The sequence below is a fragment of the Sinocyclocheilus rhinocerous genome, unplaced genomic scaffold, assembly GCF_001515625.1.
Source record: "Sinocyclocheilus rhinocerous isolate Xijiao unplaced genomic scaffold, SAMN03320098_v1.1 scaffold1482, whole genome shotgun sequence".
NCBI lineage: Eukaryota > Metazoa > Chordata > Actinopteri > Cypriniformes > Cyprinidae > Sinocyclocheilus > Sinocyclocheilus rhinocerous.
The window spans coordinates 740,640-753,226 of NW_015624221.1; the positions used below are offsets into that span (position 1 = coordinate 740,640).

Sequence of the window (12,587 nt, forward strand, 5' to 3'; positions counted from 1 at the left end):
ACCGTGAGATATTGTACTGGTATCGCTACAGGAACGCCCTTTTACAATTTTGTATCACTCCGCTTGTTCTAGCCGGGTCTATGTTTTTTTGTTAATTATTCACTGAGCTAATCGTAGAGTTCGTTAGTTAATATAAGAAGAAACGTCTAGCTTTGCGGTCTCTCTCTCTCTCATTTGGATGCACGTCTTGCCGCATTGTTTCTCTCTTATAACCTGACTATTTCTCACTAATAACCTAATTGAAGCAGCACATGCCCTTGATATGAATTCTAAAAGTGATGTATGTGTAACTGTCAACTTGAGCTTTGAATCAGTGACGGAAGGAAGTAGTTCCGCACAAAAGAGGGTTTTATTAGGCACTCTGTTGTTTCTTGTTTAATTACACACGTTCCGTCGAACTGTTGTATAAACGCAATATCACTCTCGAGTGATATTGCTCATATATATATATATATATGATTTTTTTATTGCTATTTTTTAATGCTTAATTTAATTCTCTTGCACTCATCAAGGCCTCGTTTAACTAAAAACACAGTAAAAACTATATTTAAAAGTAATTTATTCCTGTGATGCAAAGCTGAATTTTCAGCATCATTACTCCAGGCTTCAGTGTCACATGATCCTTCAGAAATCATTATAATATGCTGATTTGCTCAAGAAACATTTCTGATTATCAATGTTGAAATCAGCTGGGCTGCTTTATATTTTTGTGGGGAAAAAGAATAGCTAAATTGTTACCGGCTGACATTATTTTAGCAATTGCCATTATTTCACCCAGTGCCTAATAATTTCAAGTTACATATGTACTGTATATCCCTATTCTTCTGAGTGTGCACATGTACAAGAAAAGCAGCTTATCTAAAGACAAACAAAATGTTGAGATCGCCTTGTTCTCTCTTCTCTAAAGTGAAAATTGAACCCAGAGCATTTTCAATGAAACACAGAACCTTATTTGGGAATGGTGCAGCTGCGTTTAGGTATGACTGAGGCACCCTGTGCTTCCACCCTCAGTAGGAGCTGAGAGGGGTCATCCAAAAACAAGAGAGACATGGACAGGATTTGGGCCGCTGCAGGTGTGTAATGTAAGCTGGAACCACACATTTGGATCTGACAGGCTCAGATGGGCTGTGCTCCCCGGAGCAGAACCCCTTCTTTTAGGCCCCCATGTTTTCGATTTCCATAATGATGTCTGACGTTTCTTTTTCCTGCCTAGATTTAATGTTCAACCAAGAGATACGAGCAAGAGAGTGCTAAAGAACTTAAGTAAATAAATTTGTTGATAACGTGCATGATGACCGGTAACAGAAGTCTATCATGATTTAACACTTCATGGGGATTTACTTATATCTATGTTACAGCATTCATTGTGAAACCAACCTAAAATTCCCTAAAAAAAAAAAAAACAGTACTCTACAATAAGCAAGACTTTACAAGTCTGGAAAAAAAAAGAAAAAGAAAAATAGCAGTACAGTACAAGGTTATTATACTTATCTAAAACTAAAACCACACAAACACATACTTATAAAATACATTTAAAAAAAATTAGTTTATAAAATAAACATAAGCTGGAATGAATGAATGAATGAATGAATTTATTTATTTATTTAGATTATTTAGTCTAATCTATATATATATATATATATATATATAGACACTTGGACAACAAACTCCCAAGTGTCTTCATTCTGTAACGTTTGTCTGCGTGAGCAACAGTAACTAAGGGGGCAGAGCTTAGCAGACATCAATTGCTGCATGAGAAAAATCCATGAATATGGAGGAAATGACTGTACAAGACAGACCTCCTCGATGTACAGTAATATGAGTCGACATCTGGATTTATAGACTGAGACTAGTCAATCCTAGTCTAATTTTCAAATGTTTGACGCCACAGTAAACAAGACAGCTACTGAATCTGTACCAGCTCTATAAACATAATGCCAGATGATCTCAATTCTGTACCGTTTTTATTGTCTTTATGATCCTCAATGGAATTTAGTCTAATCTATATATATATATATATATATATATATAGACACTTGGACAACAAACTCCCAAGTGTCTTCATTCTGTAACGTTTGTCTGCGTGAGCAACAGTAACTAAGGGGGCAGAGCTTAGCAGACATCAATTGCTGCATGAGAAAAATCCATGAATATGGAGGAAATGACTGTACAAGACAGACCTCCTCGATGTACAGTAATATGAGTCGACATCTGGATTTATAGACTGAGACTAGTCAATCCTAGTCTAATTTTCAAATGTTTGACGCCACAGTAAACAAGACAGCTACTGAATCTGTACCAGCTCTATAAACATAATGCCAGATGATCTCAATTCTGTACCGTTTTTATTGTCTTTATGATCCTCAATGGAAAGGAATGCTGTGATCATGCTTGAGGGTTAATTTCTTGCCATCTTCTCCCATGAGATGCAGTGGACAGACCAAACAAAGATGGTTTATCTAAAGACCTCAACGGAATGAAACTCTATGGGACGGTGTGACATTGACGGCTATGTGCCAACAATGACACGGTCTCATTTCTATTCCGCCATCAGGACGCGCCTCGGCACCAACTTAATGTGATTAGTCTAATCTAATTAGCCAGAAACAATCAATGAGCCTGGCAGGAGCCCCAGTCTGAGATCCGTGAGTCTTTACCAGATACTGGATGATACCATCACAATCTACACATACAGATACTACATAGACTGCAGTCTGTCAACTGCTTGTATACAACTCAGTACAAAAAAACAGGAATTAAAGGATCTATCAAAAGTCAATGTTCACCCAAAAAAAGACCTTACTTGTCATCATTTACTCACCAAATCTGTACGATGTTTCTATTGATTTTGCGGAAAACATAAGGATAATATTTGAAAAATCTTTAAAGGACCAAAAATCAGCATAACAGCATCAGAGAAGTAATCCATATGGTTTGTTTGATATATGCCAAAACATCTGCAGCCATACAATCCTGAAATATCAAAACTTCAGACTGACACTGATGCTGGAGGAGAAACAATTCTCACATAAAAACATTACACAAAAATATAATACAAAATGTATGCAAAAAAGCTACGAGGTGGAAAAAATGAACTGTGTTAGCAAATAGTTGCGTAGGAGAGGAATTATTTCTCCATTCAGTCATCTGAACAGTGGATTCAAACAAACAGAGCAGTGCAGTATTTAAATAATTATCTTCTTATGCAAATGAATAAATAAATAAATATTTTATTGTGGTTTTTAAAAAAAAAAAAAACATATACATACATACATACATACATACATACAATCAATTATTATTGCTATTATTAATATTTCATTTATTCTTATTTTTTATTTATTAACAATTATAGAACATGATGTATTCTTGCTGTTGTTGTTGTAAATAATAATAATAATTAAAGCTGCAAGCAGCGATGAACGGGCCCTCGCACCCGGGCTCACCGCCAGCGGGCGGCTTTAGTAAAACAGTCAACGGCGAGCAATATGGATTTAAAGTGGTCAATATAGGAGGAATATGTCAAAGTCATTTATATGTGGACTGACACTGATGCTGGAGGAGAAACAATTCTCACATAAAAACATTACACAAAAATATAATACAAAATGTATGCAAAAAAGCTACGAGGTGGAAAAAATGAACTGTGTTAGCAAATAGTTGCGTAGGAGAGGAATTATTTCTCCATTCAGTCATCTGAACAGTGGATTCAAACAAACAGAGCAGTGCAGTATTTAAATAATTATCTTCTTATGCAAATGAATAAATAAATAAATATTTTATTGTGGTTTTTAAAAAAAAAAAAAACATATACATACATACATACATACATACATACAATCAATTATTATTGCTATTATTAATATTTCATTTATTCTTATTTTTTATTTATTAACAATTATAGAACATGATGTATTCTTGCTGTTGTTGTTGTAAATAATAATAATAATAATAATAATGATAACAATAATAACATATATTAGTGTATGTTAATAATGATTGGAAAATAGCTTGCCATAAATGTGTTTAAAAAAATTACTGGTATCAATATTGAAAATATTAGCCTCTATAATACTTGGTACTGTATTGAAGGGAAAATAAGTTCTATCAGCCATTAAAAAAAAAAAAAAAAAATCAACACTGATCAAATTCAATGCAACAAATGATAGGAAGAAAAAAGTATTTGGAACAATTTGAGGGTGAGTAAATCAATGCCTAAATGTTCACTTTGGATGAATGAATCTGAAATCAAAACACTTTCTCACACTGCCACATTCTGCACATTTGTACATACACTGATTGAGCCACAGGACACATAAAAAGACAGCAAAATAAAGCGCAAGAGGCCATACAGGAAGATGTCTCAATCTGAACTCTGAAACACTGACAGAAATAATCTTGGCCCACAAATGGAAACACGCTCCTCTACTCATACTCCCTTGTTTACTCCAAAAATACATACGTAAACATACCGCCAAAACAACATGGCCAGGCTCCGCTGTTACGCAATTGTGTCAGGACAATGCGGGCGCTCTGGGATATGGGTTATTGTTGAGGAACGTTGTGGCTGGGGATGCAGGAATAATGGGGAGGGCTGGCTAACCTTCCACAGTCTATTGAAATGCATGTGGTTACGAATTACCCAATCCCATCACCCCAAACACTGCCAGCCTTTCAAATGGCCCATCTCACTCTCTCAGATGGGCACAAAGGCCGAGCCCCTGGAGCAGGGCACACATCATCTCCCATGGCCTGCGTAACTGTATATACAGCCCCCTCGCCGAGACGCTAAGCCCCTGGGAAAGACCCTCAGCCTCATTCAGACAACCAATCTATACAGCAGACAATACAGCCTCTCACCCCAGAGAGAGGACAAGGTGGGGCGGCTCACGGAGCAGGGCATGATGGGCTCCAGACAGCAGCATGCAGGCCACTCTTTTCCTGATTGATTAAGGTTTTCAGATGAGAAGCAACAGGTGATCAGGCACTGATAGCTCTGTCGATAGGGCCATATCACTAAATAAATATATTTTAATATTTTTCAAATCTATATGTTAATATTTTTTAACAAAGTAGAAACAAGTGAAAAATCGTTAAGTACAAAGACAAAATGCGCATAAATACACTTAAAAACAACTCAAAATTTTTTTAAAAAAAAATACTTTAATTCAGCAAGGATGCATTAAATTGATCAAAAGTGACAGAAAAGACTTTTAAATTGTTACAAAAAAATCTACTTTAAATAAATGTTTTATTCATCCTGGGAAAAAATATAAGGCAGCACAACATTGATAATAATAATAATAATAATACGTTTTTTGAGCAGCAAATCAGCATATTAGAATGATTTCTGAAGGATCATTTCACACTGAAGACTGGAATAATGATGCTGAAATGTAAGGTTTGCATCACAGAAATAAATTACAATTTAAAAAATATTACAATATAAAATAGCTATTTTAAATATTTCAAAATATTACTCTTTTTATTGCATTTTTATTGTGTTTTAGCCTCGGTGAGCAAAAAAAAAAAAACATTAAAAATCTTACTGGCCCCAAACTTTTGAACATTATTTTTTAAGTACAAACAAGTAAAAAAAAAACAAAAAAAAACACACACACACACACACATGGAACTGAATACAATACACAAGTCTGAATTCTACATTTTAGATATTAAAAATCCATAAAAGTAAATAAGTAAACACAGAATAAATGTGAACACAGAATAAGTATCAGCCCTAGTTGCGGCTGTCATCTCTGGTGTGTCAGTCAGACTCTCCTCTACATGAAGAAAGCGTACCACTATGAGCTCCAGCAGCACCTGGTCTCAGATGCAGTTACCACAGAACAACAGTGATTCCAGATGGTGGTGTGTGTGAGAGAGACGCTGCTGTAAAGCCACCTGTGACTCTCTTTGATGGCTTTCTTTGAACTTGACGTAAGGGAAGAAGTTTCCTAGAGGAGCTGGAGGAGAAACATTCTATTCTCACAGCTCTGCAGTGGGGTGGGACACAGACAGGAAGTGCTATTCCATGAAATAAAGGTTTGGAACAATGAAGCTGATCTCTAAGTGAACTATTCCTTTAAAGGGGTCATGAACTGCCTTTTTTTAAATTATTTTATACTGTTCTCTGAGGTCCACTTATAATGTAATCAAATTTTTTACATCAAAAAACATAATTAAAACATAACATTAAAGGGGTCATATGATGCGATTTCAAGTTTTCCTTTCTCTTTGGAGTGTTACAAGCTGATTGTGCATAGATAAGATCCCTGAAGTTGCAAAGACTAAAGTCTCAAAACCAAAGAGATATTCTTTATCAAAGTTAAGACTCTGCCACGCCCCCCTAAAACGGCTCATTCTAACACGCCCGCATCTTCATCACTGTCTGTCACGCGACTCTGTTCCCCTTTCGGGCTCCGTCTTTACATTTATTTTGAAAGATGAAGCTCGCGATTATGGTAAGGGGCGTTACATTTCCGACGAGTGCTTGCGGTGTTCGGCCAATCACAATGCACTGGGTCAGCTGGCCAATCAGAGCAGACTGCGCTTGTCGGAAGGAGGGACTTTGTAGAAAACGACGTGTTTGAGAGAGGCGGGGCATATAGGACCTACAATAATGTACAGTATTTGAAAAATAATGTGTTTTTTGAACATTAAAGCATGTCAACATATTCTGTTACACCAAATACACAAAATAATGATCTTTAAAAAAGCATCATATGACCCCTTTAAAACATTAAAACATAAAACATAATTCAGAAGTATTCTGTTCTGTTTTGACCCCCTCATCGGAACGCTCTGTTTGATTAGGCGTGGCGGATTGTAGACTCGAAGTAAACGCCCACTGCTATGATTGGCTAACAGTTGTGTATGTAGAATGGACGCTGCTGTGATTTAGCTTAAAAACACATAAATTCTCAGTACATATCAAACGATCTGTAACAATAAGCAATAATGACCATGCAATAAAAACAGTTACTCACACAGTTAGTCAGCACAGCATCGTCTTTTAGTTTCAATCTTTCTGAAAATCCTCAGTCAAATTGTTTCTTGTTTGTAAATGAATCTGCGGACCGAGTTCTTACTGACGCGGTCTGGAACTTCATTAAAAATAAAGTTCATCCACTCTTTCCTAATGTTGGGATCAGAAGGAAGGCGATGCAAAGACTGTGTTTTTCCACAACTTGACTCTGCACAGTGTCTTGTTGTCTTCGGAGCATCTTTATCGTTTGGTTTCTGTGTAGACCTGCGTTTGCCTCTCTCATTATTTACACTACATGTGTGAATCGGTGGGCGGGGCTAAACAGGCAGTGATGCAGAACCAGCATTGATCTTCTTCTGCGGAGGCGGGGTTTAGCCACACTATAGCGTCATAAAGTGGCACATTCCACAACCTGTCATTTTGGCAGATTGGCTTCAATATAAGCTGTTTTAGACTAACGAGAAAGTTTTGAGTTCTGAAACTTACAGGATGTTTTTATAGTAGAGTGATCTCTTATATGTCAAAAGATCAAGGGAATTTAGATTTCTCAGTTCACGACACCTTTAATTGAGCCATACGTATCAAGGTGCCTGCTAATATGCTTTCATTTAGTAACTGAAAGCTTCATCCATCAGGTCCAGACCCCGCCTTATGATTCGGTCTCTCACTCGTTCTGACACACATTCACTTTCTCTCCATCCTTTCAGCTCGACCAGACACAGACTGGGCACACGGCCATCAGCACTGAGGCAGGAAAGGAGGTGTGTTTCCATCATAAGCTCACTCTGCTCAGGGGAGAAGCAAGCATGTGTCCCAAAAAGTATTTGGACACTTAAGTCACACTTAAAAAACGTCTGAATGTCATTGAATTAGATAAACAGTCAAATTATAGATACACAGACAAATTATGCTAGCTAAATGTTGGCTATGTTCGGAATGGAATAGAATACTAATTACTAATTCATGCTGTTTATTGTTGTGCAGTATTCAGAGTATTTAGCATGTTTTTATTGTTCAATTTAAAATAAACAATAGAAACAAATGAAAAATTAAATATTTATATTTCCATAAATATTACATATAAGTTAAGCTAATTATACACACACACACACACACATACATATATATATATATATATATATATACACACTCACACACTCTACTGGTCAAAAGTTTGGGATCAGCAAGACTTGTAATGTTTTTTTAAAGAAGTCTCTAATGCTCATTAAGGCTGCATTTATTTGATCAAAAATACAGAAAAAAATAGTAATCTTGCAAAATGTTATTACAATATAAAATAATGGTTTCTATTTTAATATCCTTTAAAATATAATTTATTTCTGTGATGCAAAGCTGAATTTCCATCAGCCATTACTTTAGTATAAAGTGCCACATGATCCTTAAGAAATCATTCTAATATGCTGATTTATTATTATAATTATCAATGTTGGCAACAGTTGTGCTACCAAATATTTTTTTGGAAACTGTGATACTTCTTTCAGGATTCTTTGATCGATAAAAAGTTAAAAAGAACAGCATTTATTCAAAATATAAATATTTTTTTATTCGTCAAAGAATCCTGAAAAAAAGTATCACATGTTCCAATATATCCAATATTAAGCAGCACAGCAGTTTCAGCACTGATAATAAATCAGCATATTAGAATGATTTCTGAATGATCATGTGACACTGAAGACTGGAGTAATGATGCTGAAAATTCAGCTTTGCATCACAGGAATAAATTAGATTTTAATGTATATTAAAATAGAAAAACGTTATTTTACATCATATTAATATATCACAATATAAAAAATTTTCCTGTATATTTGATCAAATAAATGCAGCCTTGATGAGCATAAGAAACTCCTGTAAAAAAGCATTAAAAATCGTTCTGATCCCAAACTTTTGACCGGTAGCGTGTGTATATATATATAAAGAGATTATTACTAAGTGTATTATAGTGTATAATATAGTGTATTATTAAAAAAACGTATTATTTACCCTTTTATAATATATAATATATATCTTATTTTTCAGGTTGCATATTTAATTAGTGGCACCCTGTTATCATCTTAATAAATAATATTTTGCACTTAATTAAAACAAATGTGTAGATCATATCTTTTGGAGTCAAATAATTAGTCAAAAAATCACTACAAATGATATTGTAATTATATTAAGCGGTATTGAATTGAGGACTTTGTATTGTGGGATACAGTGGTAAACATACTACATAGTGCACAAATAGTAAGGGAAAGAAACAGACTTGGATTTAGAAGAAACAGATTTAGAAGAGTAGTATGGTAACATGTTATTTCAAACACAGCCTTTGGTTTGACCATTTCAATGTGTTATATAATGCAATGACATTCATATAGTTTTAAGAATGGGGTTGAAATTTGAGTACATTAAGTATGCTACTCAACCATGTAGGGTCATTTGTTAAGGTTTCAGGTTTTATGTCCTAGTACAGTTGGAAAGCATTGGTCTCTCCATGTGAAAACCCAACCAAGCATCATGGGAAAGTGTCTGTAGGCGTCTGGGCAGGCGTGGTAAATACAGCCATTCACCTACAATCCTCTTAGCATTTAATCTGTAAATTAACAATGTGAATGAAGTCATTCCAGGGTATTCAGATATGCCCATAAGTGATGTTAAATTGCAGCAGTGGTTACTTAAACACCTCCTCTTAAAAGCAGCATGCTACAGCGGATCGGAGTGCGGAGCCCCAGCACACACACACACACACACACACACATTCCTAATGTATACAGTCACCTTACAAAGCCTTTCCCTTCTACAGAAAGAAACAAAGTGTTCGAAATCACTCTCTGTTCCCAATATTGTGCACTATATATATCATCTTAAATATTTATCATCTTAAAATTTATATAGTCAGCCTGGTTTATTGGCTGTGTCCAAATCCTAAAAAATTCTGCCTTCATAGTCAGTATATGAAATTAGTCAGTGCCTAAATTACAGTGTTCTAATTCACCCACTCATTTCTTCTCATTTCACTTCTTGCTGATAATGCTGTGGCATCCACTAGAAACAGTGAATGAGTGAACAAGTATGTAATTTCAGTTTTATTTGCTCAGTAAAGCTCTCAAAAGTAGAGCCTCCAAGTGGCGTTATTTCATTCTCCCTGTCCAATCATTTAGCCCTGTTAAACATTACTCATTCTCATATATCTGCCTCAACATACCATGCTCAACACAACAACACAGCATAAATCTCCAAAAACCACACATACAGTACACTCACAGTCACCCTTAAAATTCACCTTATACAAATACACTCACCCTAAGTCTGCTCATAAATCCCTTAGACACACACACAAACACTTAAAAATCCACTCTCTTGTATTTACCTGATACATCAATCACTCCCTCCAACCATACCGAGGCAAAAACACAACATCTTCCCCTGCAAATGAACTCGAGGAGCTGGAAATGTGTGAGTGTTGCTAATCCACGTAAAATATGCCACCACAACGCTGGAGTTTGTCAACATATCGGAAGAGCCCATCCCAATGTGTCCATAATATTCCAGTGCCAGGATAAGATGGTTGGGTCCAGCATTGGGGCCCCATTCATTCACCTCAACAGTCAACAGCCACGCTTCTGTGATATTATACTGACAAAATAAGGTTGGACATGTTGCTGTGTGGTTGCTAGGGTGTTTCGGGTTGTTGCTTACTGCCCCATGTATATATGTGTCTCGAAAAAGCCTATGTGAAAAACTAAAACATAATACAACCTAGGTTAATGTAGCGTCTGCGTAGAATCATGCATGATCTTTGGGTTTTATGGCTTAAGAGACCCTTTTAGCTTTTGACATTTGCATATAAATTACAGTCCTGGTCACAGACGTTACACTTATATGGGTGCTAAATGTCAAATGGTTCCCCCCCCCATGTCCGCTGCACTGTTTGTGCTATGCCTTACACTTGCAGAAAAAAAAGTCCAAAAATGATACCTTTACAACAACTTTTCACTGGGGCAGTACCGTCAAAGGGACACCTTTGTACCTTCTTTACCCCTAAAGGGTTCATAATAGTAAAAAAATGATTAAATATTTCTACCTTAAGGGTACATATTGCTACTCTATGGTAGTAATACACACTTCTTTAGGGTAAAGAAGGTACAAAGGTGTCCCTTTGAAGGTACTGCCCCAGCGACAAGCTGTTGTAGCTATAAAGGTACAATTTTTGCACACTTTTTCTGCAGTGTACAAAGAACTGCTAATAACATGGCAAAACAGACTCATTTGTACAGTACAAGAATCAAGTACACAACCTGCTTGCAACCTTCAACACACCTTGAAACATCCCACTTTCTGTACCTGACTTTGGTTTGAGGAGGTGTGGCCTCTTTGGGATTCCCACCCCCATCCATCCCACCACAATGTTTTCTTTCACAACGCTGCAATTCTTCTGCTCACAAAAACATTTCTCAGCAAGGGGAGTCTGACCTTTGACCTCGCCCCCCTCCCTTTCCTTCCACTCTTTTTGACCCTGCATCCACACAAACACACCGAGGACGTCTCGCTCTCTTTGCCCTTTAAAGGGTTCGGAGCGCAGTAGGGGGTTCGCTCACCGCAGGTTGAGCCCCCAGAGCATCTGAGGACAAGAGGAGCATTTAAAACACCACAGACTGATGCTGCATTGATTTGAGAGGAAGGAAAATGACCTGGAGAATTGAAAGTGTAAGAGAGAACCCAAAGGACCGATCAAGTTCTGCTATAACATCCTCAGGAAACGGCATCCAAAAAAAAGGTTATATTTGTCAAACAAAGGATTTTTGAGTGAAGTCTGAGAACTGAAAAAAAAAATAAAACATGAGGTAAACTTCCTCCAAGTGTCACAAAAATCAGAAAAGACTGTCAAACAAAACCATTCAAATGAAAGGTGCTGTAAATAGGAATGCACAATTCTGAAATTCTGGCCAATAATTACCTTCATTCATTGGGCTTGAGGGCTTACAATGACTTACAAAGATACTTAACAGCTACAAGTGTATGCACTACTTGCTTTATGCAAGCACTATATAGGATAAATCGCTATACATGATTTACCCTCTTATACTTTATCGACACGAATTGATAGGTGAAACAACAAACAGCCACCCACAAATAGTCTATAAACAAAGCATCAGGCTGTCTTTGAGTTCACATGAACAACGGTTAAAGTTACTGGTCGTCAGGCTACAGAAGAATACCATAATTCCTCCGTTCAATTAGGCATAAACGCCTGTTTCACACATACTCCATCTGCAGTGCGTATGCGGTCCGAATGCGTTACGTATGCGGTGCAGAAGCAGCACGGACTCATTGTGCTTTCACACAGGACGCGCTTGCAGTCCGCTCCTGATCCGCGGCTGTTTACCATAAACACAACATTTATTCATTATTTTGATTTCAAATCCAAACGTAGTTAGCCTATACTGAAAGTGCTTTTTTCAGCATTGTGATCCTCTTTTATAACAGTACAGTTACACAATCTTTCAGACATATTCACGTTTAAACTCAATTAATATAAACAGCGTATTAAATGCATTTGGCTTCTAGATGTGTATATTATATTCAGTACCGGTTTTTG

At 36.5% G+C, this 12,587-nt stretch overlaps 1 protein-coding gene across 1 annotated transcript in view; it reads right to left on the bottom strand.

Moving 5' to 3' along the window:
* Positions 1–12,587, bottom strand: part of LOC107739685 (tensin-1-like) — a 207,344-nt gene that overhangs the window by 168,462 nt on the left and 26,295 nt on the right. The window lies entirely within an intron of this gene.